The following is a 12,965-nucleotide window of genomic DNA, read 5'->3' on the forward strand; positions in this document are numbered from 1 at the left end:
AAACGTTTTCTTGGGTTAACTAAGAAAAACAAAACAGTAGCACCATCTTAGTACCCAAAGTTCATGTACAAAATTTCGGTAGTACTGATGTTCTTGACAGACCCACTGAAGTTTGCATTCTTAAGTTACATACTAGAAGCACAATTTGAGATTCCGGAAAACCTGCAAGAGGAAATTTGAACATGACTTGCCCCCCTGGTAGTTAAATTTGGCTAGAATTACTAGCGTCATAACCATTTGTGAATACACATTTGCATCAAAATGTAAAATTTTAAGTGAAAGGACTTAGCTGATTCAGAGACCTGTTGATTCTCCAAGTCATCATTTTCAACATCCTGGACACAGCAAGTTAGAAATATTCAGTCTCTTAGTTGGAACATTCAGGTCTTTTCAAATCCTCTACGTGAGGGAGTTTAGAGTCAGAGGTGAAACGCAATGATTAGATCACCCTGCGGGGTCTATGCAAGGTATATGACCTTGCAGAGAATAAGCCCTCCGGGTATGTGGTACACCTACTTGATTAAGGATAGAATTTCAAGTTTAATGCTGTTGCTTTTGTGAGCAGAATTAAACTTAATGGCATATGAATGTAAATTTTTATGATTTAATTGTAGCCTTTCACAAGAAAGGTCCCTTTCATTTTAAAAAAGGAGTAAAGAGTAACAGAAACAGTAGTAATAATTTACATGAGAATCTAAGGTCAAATCAATTTTTGCCACTGCTGATGCTTCTTCATTAGGTCTTTAAAGGAAAAAAGACATACTCTAGTAAAACAAATCTTGGCAGGTACAAATTCTATGAACCTCATTCAGACCTGTAATTCTATGTGGGAAACATTTTGACTACTTTTGATTTCTTCAGTACTAAACTGAAATCAAGTTGCAGATCGGTTAGTAAGAATATTCAAATTATACAAGGGTGAATGGACACACCTTTTGCTGATGTATTACACTGGGAGATACTTTGCCGTGTTTGAGAGTTGCTTTTTATTCTCTTTTGGTTTTCAGTGGATGACACGTAACATACTACAGCAGGCACTCTGAATTAACCCCTTTCTTTAGAACACTCAATTCTCGCAGCGATCTTCACACCCTGGATGACCCTTAGAGACAATGGGAGGTGCCAATGGTCGGAGGCAGTGTTGGTGTGTGAGCTCCAGGCCACCCACAGCCTGCTTCACTAAAAGCAGTGGACGTATCTTCAGTGGGCACAGAGTCAGTTTTCACTTGAACAAAGGGGTCTGTGGCTAACCATGTAAATCAAAATGAAAACCACTGCTTCGTTGGAGAAATACATTAAAGTTATTAAACAGATTATGAACAGCACAACAAACATGTTCTCCTAGAGAAAACCTTAAAAATGCAAAGTCTGATATGTACGTATATGGAAAGTATTTCCAAAATATAAGTGAGCCCATTATGATTTAAACTTGTCTCCAGAAATTCATTACGTGGTCCTCGTTAGTTGGCTCAACATAAACATGTAGCTCTGAGATTCATAACCAGCAGTCAGGCTTAAAACAAGAGAAAAACTGTAAACCTGATAATATCTAACTAAAGGATAAAGTTTAAAAAAGCAAAGGAAAATTCTACATGTAAGTGAAATGTTAAAAAGATCTAGACCCAGGTTCTTCACATTTGGGAAGCATTCTAGACTACCAGTTTCTCCAAATGAAATCATTTGCCACCAGCCTTCATGATTTTGGCTATATTAGCCAAGCACTTGCTCACTGTTACTTAATACGTTTCTTTAAATAGGTGCTTTTAAATATTTTTCTGCCTCAATCCTTTTTTGGCCTTGTCTTAAACAACATTATCCATGAAATTATAGGTTTAATATGAAATTTAACATATTTCCCTAATATCCTTAGAAATAAATATATAACTAATAATATAAAAATATAATGTTTGCTTTGGGAGGAGGATATGGTTCAGCGGTAGAATGCATGCTTAGCATGCATGAGGTCCTGGGTTTAATCCCCAGTACCTCCATTTAAAACAAAAGTTCTAAAAAGTAAATAAATAATGTTTGCTTGGGTGCCACCTAAAATGAACTCATATATGACTGATGGGAGCAACTGCCTCATGCAAAGTTTGATGGGGGATCTGGGTTCGGACTGCAGAGCTGACTTCCTGGCTCCAGTCTACTGCATGATTGGGTCTCAGTTTCCTCATCTGTAAAATGGGAATAGTAAAGTGCCTAAAGTGTTTCACAAAAAATAAATCCTCAGTAAATGTCAGCTAGGATGTGATGATGATAACAACTGATGATAAAAACGATGATTACTTACACAAATAGAAAGCTTACAACGATACAAAAGCTGAACTGATAATTTTTATTTTAAACTATACTTTAAGATCTAAATAAGAAAATATACCTTAGTATGAAATTTTAAGATGGCTATTCTATGTATTGGTTTAATGCAAGTTCACTTTGAATGTATTCAAATGCAATCACAGCATTCAGACTTTACCTAAAAATTTCAACCTAAAAGAAATCTACCTGTGAAAAAAATGAGATTTAAAAATCCTAACATGATAATATAGTTCTTTCTCTCATAGCCCAGAAACACATTAAAATAAATTTACTTACTGTACATACATAAAAGCTTTAAAAATATGAGTTGTATTTCCCCCAACATTTCACATGGGGGAAAAATTAGAATTCCTGACATTTTAACATGGTGTTACTCTTCATCAGCCATGCACCGAAATCTCAGGGTGAGAAAAGGGCCAGACCAATGCTGAAAGGTTTCAAATATCAAACTATACTATTATGTCAGTGCCCTAAGATCAATTAGCACCTTTCAATGACAGGAAAGGTTACAGTGAGACTTAGAGGTACACTCTCTGAAACTGTTTTAAACCACCATATAAATGTGGTTTTGATAACTCAAAATGGTTACTATTTTTAAATTCATCGATTCACTTCTTCTTCTTGAAGAGAGAAAAGGAATCAGGGGAGTAAGGGTAGTGGTACTCATTTTCACTACTACTCTACTAGTAGAAACATGGACGGGACGTGCTAAGAATCACAAACTTCAAGAGGAAAATGGCGTATCACCAAGGCATAGCCTAAAGTGCAGAGCCACAAGCAATATTACATGACAGTAATGTTTACAAAGCCTGCAGACCTCTTACGAGCAATAATCAAAGTTGCTTATGCTGCTTTGGAATATGTGATTCTTGTTTATTTTCTTCCACTCAGGTTCAAACTAAGTGAAGCCAAGTTCAGCTCCACGTACAATTTAATGCATACTGGGTGTCCCTCACGTTAAAATACATTTAAGTGCAAAATGCAGTCTCACACACACTGCAATTAAATACACCATTGCATCTCACTCATCTCTAGGACAAGTGCCTGAAAGAGCATGTCATTTCTTAGCTCACTGGGAAAAATTCATGAGAAGCAGGTACACTGCAAAGTCATCTTATTCCGCCTGGTGTTGATTGCATTCACCCAGTAACTTGTAATAAAATCTCCCAAAGGTATTTCTGAATACAATTAGTTTAAGATACTCTGCAGGGAGACACATAAGCGTTCAGAGTATGTAAGAATATTATCCACTTGAAAAAGAAACTGTCATGATTATATTCTCACTGAAAAAAATAACAAGGTGTTTGATAGATGTTTTGTTCAGCTCTTCAATGAGAGGATTCAGAACGACTTTTGATAACACACTCTTCTATTTGTTTCTTAGATGAGTGATCTGAAATATTTACAACCAGACAGTACCTAATTTTAGGTTTTAAGTGCTTTAACAGCTCCATGAAATATGACCAGCAGCTGCAATACAGAACTATGGTGAATAAACTTCTTATAAAGGGGGGCCTGTTTTTACTAAATGTTCAGTGTTCCTGCATTTACCTAACAGAGGGAAAAAAAAGATAATGAAAATACAATAAATACTTGCACTCTTAAAATACTTAACACTTCACTAAGTCTTGAAAAGGATTATCTCCCTTCTTCTTGAATTCTGTATGCAAAGTGTGAGCTGCCGGGTGAAATAAGTGTAATTTTATTATTTGAGAGTTAGAATGTGAACTTTGGAACATCCTAACTTTTCATAACAATAGTCATGGTTTTTCTACCATTCTACTTTTCTAAAAATTCAGGACAATTTAATTTCAGTACATAAAATTTAAAAAAATGAAATACCAAACCACATAAATATATTTTTAGACATGGCATCAGTCATTTAGAGCTTGCAACAGAGATTGAAAACATGAAACTAGACACTCCATTTCCCGTGGCTATGTAAAATTTATTTACACCTCACATCACAATATAAATAAAAAGGAATCTCTCAGAAATGGAGGGTTATTTTTCTTTTCATTTAACTCAGAGGTTTTTTCCAAAGAAAAAATAAATTCCAGCAAAATGACAAACTACTCATCTACCAGTTTCCCCTCAAAAAAGAAACTTTTATGTAAAGACAGTTTTTTTGATCTGCCTTCTACAAATCTTCTAGAATGCAGCATCTGCATTTCTTAAAAATAATGATTGTTTTTATTCAAATGTCTTTTTATACAAATCTCAGCGTTTTTTTAAATCTTCAAACTTGAACAGATTACTTAAAACAAATATTTGCTAAATATATTCATACAAAAAACTTCATTTTGTAAAGGAGAAACTAAGTCTCTAATATCCAGTAAAATAAATCCATATCCATAAAAAAAAATCATCAAAGAAATCTTTTTATTTCAGTTATAATTGTGAAACAACTTCTAATTGTTGATGCCCTTAAAATGTTGAAGAGCATCCTATTTTCAGGAGGTAACTGGCAAAGAAAAACTAATTTTTGAAAACTGCACTGATTTTAGATCTTTACTTATTATGAAGGACAAGGATATATCCCTAATAATCAGGAAAAAGGAACAGTTTTCAGATAATCTAATTATGTTACTTTCAAAGCTATAACTGTCAAAGGTTTTAACTGTCTTTTACAGCCATTTTTAAAAAAAATTGGTTTAAATATGAATGGCTTACAACTTTTAATGAGGCGGAACAAACTATTTTTATGGTTTATAATAACAATAAAAAATGAACGTAGTTATATCTGCATTTGGTATCGTTGCCCTAAAAATCAGATTCTGGCAGTCTAGCTCCACACAAAACATTTTGCCTCTTCTTACTACTGCTATATATTTCCTGGGATAACGTTATAATGCACCCTACTATGTATCAAATACTTTGTTTTAGGATTTTTCTCCACGTCCCCTTTCCTAGTTTTGGGTTCTTCAACTATAAAATGGCCAGAAGTATTTTAAAAGACAAAAAAAAAGGGCAGTGTTTCTGCTTAAAACCTAATTCTACCCGGGGAAGATTATCAAGTACAATCTCCTTGTCCTGAGGACGTTTTTAAAATAAAACCAAAAACAATCCTACAGACAAAAACCCATTCTCAACTTTCAATACCATCAGTCACCTACGTGTAAATCAAACTCCAGGAGCTGCAGAAGGGGAGCCCGCAGTGGTTAAAGGCTCCTGAGACTCCCCTCTAAGTCCCGCAGGAGCGCGCACCGAAACTGACTAACGCCCGAGGGTGCAAAAAGTGGCCGCGGATGAGAAGAGGAACAAAATGCCATATTCGAGAAGATACGTTTCGCTCCATCAATTACGTCGATCCCAGGGTGCCAAGCCAAAAGGGGTAAGAGAGAAAGAAAACTGTTAAGTATGAGCTCTTAATGTGAAACCTAACCTGTTGGTTCTCTTAGGTATCAGATTTTGGAAGTGTCTGTAATGACAGCCAGGAAAGCAAATTAATGGCCAACGGCCCACTGGGTTTGAACACGAGACTCCTGTTACCTCCTCACAGATCAAGTACACAACACACACGCACACGGAGGTGCTCCACGTGGAACTGCTCTGAAACCAAAACACACGCCCTGTCGCTATTCTGCACTTTGGCAGAAAGGGCCGAGGGACCTGCACCTACCTCCTACCTCCACCGCCCTCAGATTTAGATTCATGAATGACTCTGCCGGCTGGGCAGTGCAGGGCAGAGACGCCGGCGGCCAGAGGAGAAAAGACCGTCTACAAACGACACCCTCCCACACACGCACTCACCCAAAGCATGAACCCCATTAGCTTTCAAGGGAAGGGGAAAGATAGGTGGTGGCGAGGGGAGACGCTGCCATTCCAACTAGGGAAGGGATGACAAAAATTAAACCGTGCTCTCCGGTTTCGCCACTACTCTGCCGCGGGACTCGGTCCGCAAATCCCCTAATAGCTCCAAGCTGTTCCGAATAATGTTCACAAAAGAAAGAAGCATCTTGAAAGTGCTACTAAACAAAGTCCTGGCTGCTGTGCGGAGCAAAATAAAACAGTATGCGCATCTACTTCCAAAACCCGCTGAACGACGCTAAAGCAGCGAGCCGTTTCAAGTCCCACAACCACCCCAGACCCAGCAAGCTTTGTAACGAGAAAACCTGCTCGCCCCGGCCAGGTTCCTCCGCTTGGCGAAGTTATAATCCCTCCACGGCATCCGCGTCCCAGGCCAATGAACGCGACTCCTCTGACAAGGCGCCTCTCATTTCACGGACCCTGGCAAACTGCAGGAGACATGGTCCACGCCACATAAAAACTACTAAACTGGGACGGCCGCAGTCGAACAGCCCTGTTGGTGCCTCAAGATTAGACCAGAAGCACAGAATGTATACACGAAACCAGTACTATGAATACCTCCATTGGACCAGGGTCAGCATCCTTGTGTCTGACTTATCTAGGGGGTCATCACAAATTAATAAATGTCACAAGAAGGATGCGGGGAACACCCAGGCGCGCGCCCCTGCGAGGCGAGGACGGAGTGCAAATATAGAGCAGTGCATCCAGTTCCGCAAGGACTCCGCCGGGGACAGAAAGGCTCGTCAGGGACCCTCGGGGCGCCGGGGCATCCTCCAGGGCAGAGTGCACCGCTGCACTCCGAGCGGCCCGGGCCCTGGGGCAGGCGGCACTCAGCCATCAAGCCCCCGCGGGGCCCCGGGCGCCCACACACCGTCCCGCTGCGCGTCCTCAGTCCCCAGCACTCTGCGCCCACAGCAGAGCCGCGCGCTTTCCGGGGGGAGTTTGCGGGATCCCTCAACTAGGCCCCAAGGGCCCCAGGATGGGGATCTGAAGAAGTACTCACCTCTTGCTGCCCAGACTGCCTCGGGATCCCGAAGTTCAAGTGTCTGCCCCAGCAACGGATCCGTGTGTCCGTATTTAGGTATTTATTCTCGTTCCTTCCAGTGTCGAAGTTTCCCCTTAGCGCTGTGCCTCTGGTGAAAAGAGGACATCCCCTTCGGCCACCCCCACCCCCCAACAAATAGCGTACACAAGTTGGGGAGAGACGGGGCGGGGGGAGAAGCCGGCTACGAGGGGGAGGAGGAAAAGAAAGGAGCCAAAACTCCGGATCGACGACAGAAAAAATAAGAAGAGAGCGCGCGCCCAGCCACCGCGGTCGTCAGTACCCAGCTTTCCCCCCCAGCTCTTTCCTGCTCCGAAAGCGGAGCGACAACTTCACGCGGGCGGGCTTGAAGTTTTGCGCGGAAGCCGGGAGCGGCCGAGCGTGCGCCGCGCCGCGGGCAGCCTCGCACTTGCGTGCGGGGTGGGGGCGGGGGACGCCGCCGCCGGCGCCCGCGGCCACTGGAGGCCGCGGGGGGGGGGGTGCCCCCCGGGGCAGACAGCGCGGGGCGGCGACACTCGGGGAAGCGACTCCTTTTTATTCGACCTCGGGCGACTGCCTGTTGTCATCGTTTGCGGTCCCGCGTGGGGACCGCTCTGGGCCCTGGGCGTCCCCGGTGGCGCCGCGGTAATCTCCGCGCCCTCCGCGCCGCCCCCACCCCGCCCCCACTGGCCTGGCGCCGGCCGCTGCCACCTCCCAGCGGAGGGGAGGGACCCGCGGCCGCACTCCCCTCCCTGGATCGGGGACCCGCTGTCTGTCCCCACCTGCTTCTGCTCGGCAGCCTCCGAGTTGTCTCTAACTCTATGGCTACCCGATCCCCGAGTGTCGGCCACTACGGGCCCCCTGCGGAACTCCTTTCCACTTACCCCAAGGGAGGAGACAGAAAGAACTTCGCCTACTTGCAACAACGTAAAATAAAAACCACCCCACCCCAGACTGGGGAGCTTTCTCTAAAGAGAGGAAATACCCCTTTCCGTGAAGATGTATGAGAGGCACGGGTAAGCAGTATGGGGAGAGACTGTGCTGGGGAGGGCCTGGGCCCCTTCCAGCGCTGGGCACAGGTATAGGCATCCCTCCCAGATGCCCAAAGGTCATGCTGCGACGACTGACTTCCAAGACAGCGTCAGAGCTTCCCCAGGCACATTGCTGAAGTGACATTTCATGCGTAAGCCTTCTGCGCATGCATTATGCACCCACATAGGATTTAATATTCTGTATGCACACAAGTATACACAACCAGAAGCCTCAGCGAAGTAGGCAATAAACAATACATAAAGTTTGCATCCATTTAATCACCTCTTAGTAAAACCTACTGCCTGTGTTGGGAACATCTTCAATTGTCACATTGATTGTAAGTGTTTTAATTTATTGAGAATTCACTGAGTGTCAGTGATTACACCGGTCACTTATGGTACGTGTGAGTTCATTTAATTTTCACAACTCTATGGTGCTTATTTAATGCCGTATAAGAAATAAGGAAAACGAGGCCCAAAGAAACCTAAGTAAATGGTCCCAAAGATGAATCCAGTGGTCTCTAAACACAAAGCCTATGATTCAACAAGCAGCCCCCTACACTGCCTTAGATGTGGCCTGAAGGCGTACAAATTAACTAGTAGAAATTACTGCCAAAGAAAATTTAGTTTTAATATATTATCAACTGAATTGTATTCTGTACGAAGTTCAGAAAAAAAATTCACCCTCTACTTCATCTTGGTCTTATGTAACTGACAGGAACACTAAATTCAAAAGCAAAAACAAATATTGAATACTTGTAGTTTTGACTTATTTTTAAATTAGTGGGACATTATCCACAATTATTAACAGGCAATGGAAAAGGTCAGGTTGTAAATTTCAATTGATAAACGTGCTTATTGCTGCTCTCATCACTCACTGGGCGTTCTTTCCTGCGGATTTATTTTGGAGGGCTTAGGCACTGCCAGGCTTAATGTTTCCTTTTCTGGTCTCAAGGTAGAAAGGGTTCTGGCGGTGGGTTTGGCACAAAGAGGAATTGGAGCATGATCTAGAGCACATTCTGGCCTGAAGAGGATGCCAGTTAATATACACTGAGGAGGGAAATATCAATGGACAGGTTTAACTAACTTTGCAGATCTTGTTTTCCCCATTGTACAGGTGAGAAAACTAAGGGTGCAGAATTTTTAGCAACTTGTTAATAAATGGCAGACCTAAGATTCAACAGCCTCTGTGTAACCCCAAAGACCACTCAGCCATGGTCATGCTATTATTAGTGGTAGTAGGGAGAAAAAATGCGATTATTTTTAGTACAGTTTCTATGTTACAGGCAAAATATGCAGTTTAAATGTTTTGTGAATCATTCACTGTCTGGAATGTTCAGTGGCTATAGTAATTAACATGTAAAAATTTAGTACAATGCTAAATGTAATACTCTCCTCATAAGGCCACAGATTTTTAACTTTCATTTTGGTATGAAACATTATGTGTTAATTGGACCTCTAACATAAAAGTGTGAAGATGCATAATTTGGGTAAAATAAAAATTCTTGCTTTAGTACAGCATACTGTTGACACAAGTATAGTCTTTTAGCATGTTTACTCCCTTCTAAAATCATATTTTCAGCAATACCGATCTTGCTTTCAAGTTACTTTCCTCCCACATAATTTTTACACATCTACATAAGAATGTTTGCAGAAGTTATCCTAAAAAATCAGAATTACATCACAATATTAGTTATTCAATTTCTCATTATTACTTTCAAATCCATCCACATAGTCTTTTACATAGATACCACTAGGAGTGATATAAAATGTCACATTAACAGTCCAAGTTTGAAATAAATTGAGCATAAGAAACAAAAAAAGGTTGTATAGGCAGTAATGTGCTTTTTTAGACAAGGCATTATTTCCAGTATTTCTACTGAATACCACTTTTATAATTATTGCCATATCACCTGTAGTATTATTGACTTAATATTTTTTATAAATAAGCAATTTTTATTAAATAAACTTATCTAATAAACGAAACTTTCTATCATCACTATAAATGGAAAACCAGTATAATTTGCCATGAATAGATGACCATGCAGATGAATCTTTTTTACAGAAATTATTTATCCTGTACCACCCAAAATTCTCTCACGTATCAGTTTGAGAAACACTGGTTTAAAGAATTAAACTCCTTATGTCCCTTAGGCTCTCCAAAACATTCTCAAACCTTTCTTTTCCATGACTGTAGAGAAATGTTTAGTACAAAATTTTTTAAATTTAAAATTATTAGTCAATTATTGATTTCTTTGCCTAAAATATACTTGAAGTATCTGAAATTGAGGTATCTTTTTAAATTAATTTAATTTTTTTAAGACAAACATTAAAATTTTGAGGTGGGGGGAAGAGGGGGTATCAGGTTTATCACCTATTTATTTATTTATTAATGTAGGTACTGGGGATTGAACCCAGGACCTCATGCATGCTGTGCAAGCACTCTACCACTGAGCTGTATCCTAATTAACTTAATTTTTATTCTTCTTCTTACTATCTTCCTTGTGGTAAAAATTCGAACACTTCATCAGTCCACAGTCAAAAGCCAAATTATTCTCACGGGAGACAATAGCAGTTACTCATTACCCACCACTTCCTGCCTCAATAAACACTGAGTCTTAGGACTTAACCACTGAGATAGAAACTTTCCAACTGCTAACATCACGAAGTGGCAGCATCTATTGGCTCAATCTGGTACTGCAACAAAGTTCTACAAGGCAATGAAAAGGAAAACGCAGATCAATGGGGAGAGGCGCTCAAAGAGCCTGAAAAGACATTTAGGGAAGGAAAATTATGAAGTCCGAAATCTGCTGGAAAATTCTGGAAGTCATTCAGAAACGCCAGCAGGTCCTACATGCCAAGAATCAGGCCATCATAATATCCATAAGGTCCTGGGTTCAATCCCCAGTACCTCCTCCTAAATAAATAAACAAACAAACAAACAAACAAATAAATAAATAAACCTAATTACCTCCCTCCCACAACCAAAAAAAAGAATATCCATAAATGTTCAACTTCATTTGAGAAAGGCCATTTGTTGTGGGGGAAGAAAAAAAGGTGACTTGATAGCAAAAATCAGTGGAAATAAAAGATTCACTTATTAGCTATTAGCGACTCCTTTAACCAACTCCTCTGGGGCGGGCTGCTCCTGCAGTTATCGTCGGCTGTTTGTCTATTTTTAAAGTGTGCTTGCCACTATTTTGGCATTGGGTTTTTTGTTTAAGCCTGATTAAACAAACAAAGCCCTCTAAGAGCTCACAATCCAAAACTTCCAATTTTTATTGTATTTTAAAGTAACCTTAAAGGAAAACCGTTCCATTGGTAGTAAGAACAAACTTTAGGCTAAAAACTGGAGTAACTGTTACCAAATGCAAGTTCGTGTGCCCAGTGCAGTGAGGCCAAACAAACTGAAACGATGGAGTTTGGAGCAGAGAAAGGTTTCCTGCAGGGCCAAGAAAGGAGAACGGCAGATGAGGGGGACTGGTGCTCAAAAAAGCTGAGCCCCACTGTTACGGAAATGACAGGCCAGTCAAGAAACAAGCACCACTCGGAGGGTTGGAGTACTCAGATGTATTATGCCAGCAGGCTCAGAGGGGCTTCTGCTCCAAAGCTCTGAGCACCTCCAAGATGTGCGTGTGAGGTTTTATAGGGTGAAGTACAAGCTTGGGGTATTAGGCCAATAGGCATGAAACAGCTTTAGCAGCATTATCATCACAAAAGTGGAGGCGGGGAGGCAGCAAACCAACATTCCAAAGCCAGATATGTATCTTTGAAAACCCAGCTGGCTAGCAAAAAATCATGAACAGCAAACCAACACTAATTAACCTAGATTTACAAGTTAGTCTAGCAGAACTCAGATCAGTATTCCAATATTTAGATTTGTGAATTATCTTGTTAGACCAGCCCAGCCTCTCCTTCACATTCCTAGACTTGTGAGTTATCTTGTTAGACCAGCCCGGTTTTTCCTTCACACCACCATGGTTTTCGGGGAAAAGTTTTTATAGACAAAATTTTGAGGTGAGGGCTGCAGGGTGCGTGACTTTCTCCTGATAGGTTAGTGCTGAGTAACAGGGCGGTGTTCCTGGAATCTAGTACTCAGCCTGAAGTCACCATCCTCCACCTGGGTGGGGACCTTAGTTCCTGCAGAAGAACTCAAAAATATTGTTATGTATATTTCTTGAGGAAGAACCAGGGCCTTGCTTTAATCGCTGCACTACAGGTTTCCTGATTGTTCCTCCTTTGTTTCTGCATTCCCTTACTTCTCTGATTAGCAACTGTTTGAGTCTGCCCTCTGGACCTCAGGGAAGGCCTCACAAGGCTGAATGAAGCCTATTTCCTACAAACAAGAAATGAGGGACACGGGAAGGATTCGGACTTGGGAGGGCCCTACGAGGTTCTGCTCGGTTTCAACACTTTACTCACCGAAAGAGAAGACAGAAGACTGGATGCTTGTAGAAATAATCCCAAAATAGATCTCTCAAATTATTCCCTGTTGGTACCTTTAAAGTCCAGCTGGAAGAATACACCATTCTTAAAAAATAAAGTCATTCAGTTGTTTCCTAGTAAATCCTAAGCCAAACCGTTTAAGCTTTGGGAGAATGGACTTTTAGGGGCCAGTATCAATAGGAAGTAGGTTTGACGCTGTTTTCCTCCACTACTCTGCCAACGACAGAACAAATGAAGATAAAGCATGATTGCCCAAGAATCTAAAGTGCTGTGCTGCCGGTTTTCTAAAATCTATACATGAGCACACTCTGAGTAATTTTGTGCACACAGATCATGCTTAA

The 12,965-nt window shown here is 41.2% G+C and overlaps 1 protein-coding gene across 16 annotated transcripts in view; it reads right to left on the reverse strand.

The window, feature by feature from the left end:
- Nucleotides 1-12,965, reverse strand: part of EYA4 (EYA transcriptional coactivator and phosphatase 4) — a 281,779-nt gene that overhangs the window by 235,918 nt on the left and 32,896 nt on the right. For 5 of the 16 annotated variants that reach the window (XM_074368335.1, XM_074368337.1, XM_074368334.1 and 2 more), the window contains exons 1-2: nucleotides 8,032-8,183; nucleotides 7,130-7,259 (exon numbers count right to left, since the gene is read on the reverse strand). The exons of 2 other annotated variants lie outside the window; for them this stretch is intronic. The gene's annotated coding sequence lies outside the window, so the exon portion shown is untranslated. Of the gene's footprint in view, nucleotides 1-7,129; nucleotides 7,411-8,031; nucleotides 8,187-12,965 lie in introns of those variants that run through there. 9 more of the 16 variants (XM_074368340.1, XM_074368338.1, XM_074368336.1 and 6 more) reach the window with 7 other exon arrangements.

Source organism: Camelus bactrianus, chromosome 8, assembly GCF_048773025.1.
Source record: "Camelus bactrianus isolate YW-2024 breed Bactrian camel chromosome 8, ASM4877302v1, whole genome shotgun sequence".
NCBI lineage: Eukaryota > Metazoa > Chordata > Mammalia > Artiodactyla > Camelidae > Camelus > Camelus bactrianus.